The sequence below is a fragment of the Gavialis gangeticus genome, unplaced genomic scaffold (assembly GCF_001723915.1).
Source record: "Gavialis gangeticus isolate Ggan-Ray unplaced genomic scaffold, GavGan_comp1, whole genome shotgun sequence".
NCBI classification, from domain to species: Eukaryota; Metazoa; Chordata; order Crocodylia; family Gavialidae; genus Gavialis; species Gavialis gangeticus.
The window spans coordinates 32,771,957-32,776,295 of record NW_017728997.1 but is presented as its reverse complement, the minus strand read 5'-3'; positions in this window follow the sequence as shown (position 1 = coordinate 32,776,295).

The window sequence follows — 4,339 nt, the reverse complement described above, 5'->3', positions numbered from 1 at the left end:
TCCGAGCCCCCAAGGTCTGGAACAGCCTGCCATCGGTGGTGGTTCAAGCACCTACATTGAACACCTTCAAGAGTAAATCGGATGCTTATCTTGCTGGGATCCTATGACCTCAGCTGACTTCCTGCCCTTTGGGCGAGGGGCTGGACTCGATCTTCTGAGGTCCCTTCCAGGCCTAATGTCTATGAAATCTATGAAATCTCTGCTGCCCATCCCACCATCTCTTCCACAGCCTATCTCTAGCCTGCAAGAAGAGTTATTAGACCTGATGAAAACATGGAATTGCCAGCCCATGAGAATTCATGGCATTTCACTATTTATTCTCATTTTAAATCAGGACAAGAAAGTTGAAACTTAAATTTTTTGCATGAAACAGAAATGTAAAATTTTAATTAGGAAGCATTGAAGCATTTTGTGCCATGTTCAAGAGAAAGACTCAGCATTCTTAACATCAAAAGTTTAGTTGTGGTTTATTCAACAGATCCAAAATCATTACTTCCAACTCACTTGAGGTGTTAAGCCACATTTTCCCCATAATGGTAACTTCTATTGTGGATGCTGTAGTTTAGGATCCTGTGTAACAGGGCTAGGTCCTGTTACTATGGGGAGGAGTGTTTCTGAGCTGCCTCCAACTGGGATGGCTCCCCCTACCTCCTCACTTGGAAATAGTCACAAATGTGCCACAGCTGCACTGGCCAGCTGGAAAATGGTGTGGCAGGTACAGCCATGGTGAAAAACCTTGGTAGGGAGAGTGCCCCCAGCTATGGGTAATTTGGAAGCTCAGCCACCTGGGGAGGGTGGAAGGGCCCACACCCACAAGAGAATGGGTCAAGAACAGCCAGTAGTAGCTGTGGAAGAGATCTCTTTGGGGTGAGGGACAGGCAGCGGGCAGTGTGGTCCCCAGGTGGGCTTCCCTCACTCAGCCAAGGCTCTGTGCCTAGCCTGCACCCAGGTCAGGGAGACGGGCACCAGGACCACACTGTGAAGGACAGACCACAGAGACCACATACTAGCAGCATGGCAACTTTTAGTTTTTTGGAGGCCTTCAAATGAATGGCTGCACAGGCTCAGTGGCCCTAAACCACTTGGGCACCCCAGCTAAGACTGCTACTTGCAGGGGAAGTCCAGGGGGTTTACGGAAGGATACCACTGGCCAATGCCACCAGTTATGATTGGGTGAAGGAAGCTAACTTCCAAAGGTTGGAGGCAGCTGAGGAACAGCACCAAAGTTTTCATGGCAAAAAAGTCCCTGGAGCATTAAGCCCCTGGCAGTTACTCAGTTCATTTACTCTGGGATGAGGCACACCAGTGGTTGAGGCCTCAAGACAGGGACTCAGAGGAGGTGATGGAGATCAGAGTTCTTCAGCAGTTTATGTGGGGTTTGGAAGGTGGTGTCAAGTCGTGGGTGCAGCAGCACCAACATAAATCAGTACAGGAGGCCCTAAAGCAGGAAGAGGATTTTCTGGTGGCAGGGAGTAAGCACATCTCAGAGCTGGGGGCAACACTCCCAGGACCCAAAAAGGTTAGGGTGCCTACCCCTCATGGCAAGGCTGTGGCATAAATTGCTCCCGATGGGGTTGGGTGGTCTCTGCTTCCAGTGCAAGTTGCCAGAACCGAATTTGAATGTAATGCTGGACAACACAGAGTTAAGTGTTGACATGCGCACATGAGGTAATGGAAAATCCCCAGAGGGCGAACAAGCATGCCCAGCACATGTCCCCTGTGCGACCTCTGGCTTGTCAATCCTGGCTGAGCCATGAGGTAACCTAATTTGTTACAATGCACATGCTTAGTTTGACTAGAAAATTCTATGAGGAAAGCAAACTGATTGACCACCTGGTTGTCTTAAAAGGCTCGTGAGCCCCCGCCCAAGGGGGAGACCAGACTCCACCTGAGAGCAGAGGCTGCTATCGCAGGGACTGCTCCTCAGGAAGGCCTTTAGGCCTAGAGCCCTGGTCCGATCCCAGAGCTCCACTGGTCTCCTCACTGCTGCAGTTTCACAGCTTATTCCTCATCGTCTTCGCATTTGATCCTCCGTTACTGAACCCATTTCTGGCACCGACTACAACTCGATCTGCTTCACCCGGCTTACGTATTCACGGCTTCGTTACCTCTTTCTGGCATCAACTACGGCATCGCTCTCAACCCACTTTCGTCCACGTTGGACTTTTGTTTCGTTACAGTTTGGTTGTTTGTCTGTCCCGTTGATGAGCTGTTGACCAGTCCTGGGACTATTGAGTCGGGCAGCCGCACCTCGGGCTAGAAAGCAAGGGCTCAGCTCAAGAACCCCGTGGACCAACAGACCACTCTCATTGTTTATACTGTAACTGAAGAAAGTTCACTTGCCTACGCTACCACATCATCTGTAGCGTAAGTAAATAAAATCCATTTGTTTGAAACCGCACTGAGTCCCGTACCGCTCAGACTCCTTGCCCCTAATCCCGCCTGTTCTGTACCGAATCCCTTGGCCCACCGTGACCTTGGGGCCGCTGTTCCCTGACACAAGTGACCTGGGTACTATGCCTATTGTTGTCCCCAGAGAAGTACATGAGAAACCTAGGAGGCAGGCCAGGGAAAGGACCCATTCCACAGATGGCAGCTTGCCCCCATAGAGGAGATGGAGTGAGGATTTTGTCATGGGCCATGCCCAGGGAAAACAGGGCACACAACAGATGGATCTTGTATCACCATCAAGGCCTGGCTCAAAGGCTGAGTAACTGCTTTGTAGGCTCTATATGGATGGTGGTGTGGCAGGAATTGGTATGGGAAGCAGATTGCCGGAAGGTAGATCATCTGAAGCTGGTTTGCCTCCATGGAAGCCGCAGACATATGAGTGTGCCTGGGTGCAGCTGACAGTTGAGGGGCATACCCCACAAGTGGAGGTGCACCAATACACTGGTTCATATTGTATTGGCACTGATACAAGGAAAATTGACTGGGGTGCACTGACAGAGATTTTTTGATCTGATACTGATGGCTGATTTTTAACTAGGCATATCGGCCAATACTGATCCAATTGCTGATATGCAGCTGGGCAGCTTGGAGAGCAGCATCCAGCTGGTAAGTCTGTTGTGGGGAAGTAGGGAGGGAAGCGGCATGGTGGGGCAGATCACGGCGAGGGAGGGAGTGGGGCTGGAGCAGACGCTGCACAGCCAGGTGGGGTGTGCAGGGTGGGGCAGGGGACAGAGCTGCAAGCAATTTGTCTGGGGGGCAGGGCGTAGGGAGGAGGAGCAGCTCCTGCTGCCATGCACACCCCAGGAGAGCATACTGGGTATATGCCCCCAGGATCTGTGCACGAGACGAGGACAGGCTGCTGCTGGGGCTGGACTCTTCCCAGCAGGGGACCTGGGCAGGGCTATGCTCAGGGTGGGCAGTGGTGGTTCTGGAAGAGGGGCTATGGCAAATTTTAGTGTGGGAGTAGCACCCCCATAGTCCTACTGCCAGTGCCACCACCACCTGCCCCGAGCTCAGCCCGGCCCCCCCCACCAAGAAGAGCCCGGTGCCACTCCTTGGCCCAGCCCACAGCAGCAGCCTACCCTTGCCCCACACACAGATTAGGGGGGTACACCCCCCATGCCTGCCCTGGGGGTGTGGGTAGTGGTAGGAGCTGCACACCCCCTCCTTGCGCCCCCTGGACAAGCAGCTTACGGCTCTGTCCCACGCCCTGCCTCACCCTGGCTGTGCAGCACCTGTCCCTGCCCTAGCCCCACTCCCTCCCACACTGTGGGGGCTTTGATCTGCCCTCCCCATACCCCTTCCTTCCCCACACCCCTTCCCCCACAACAGACTTACCAGTCAGATGCTGCTCTCCATGCTGCCAGGCTGCACTCTTAGCTGCCAGCATGCTGCATTGTGGCTGCACGCCTGCACAGGGCATTTATTGGCTACGTTATCAGCCACATCAGCCAAAAAAGATTGCTGATAATGTCAATTTTCCTTGTATCGGTGCTAATGCAATATGGAACCAATGTATCAGTGCACCTCTAAAATTGACATTATGGGCAATCGGCTTCTTTTGGCTGATGTTGCCGATAAATGCCACGTACATATATGTAGCTGCAGCCTGCAAGTCTGTTGAGGGGAAGGGACGCTGGGGGGGCGGGACAGGGGGCAGATCAAGGCCCCTGCAGTGACAAAAGGAGTGGGGCTAGGGCAGGTGCTGCACAGCTGGGGTGGGGCAAGTTGCAGGACAGAGCCGTGGTTTGTCTGGGAAGCATGGCTCCCACCACTGCATGCACCCCTGGGAGAGGCATGGGGGCATGTGACCCCTGGATTTGTGCACAGGGTGGGCTGCTGCTGTATGCTCTGGGCTGGAGGCTGCACCACCCTCGTCCCGGTGGGG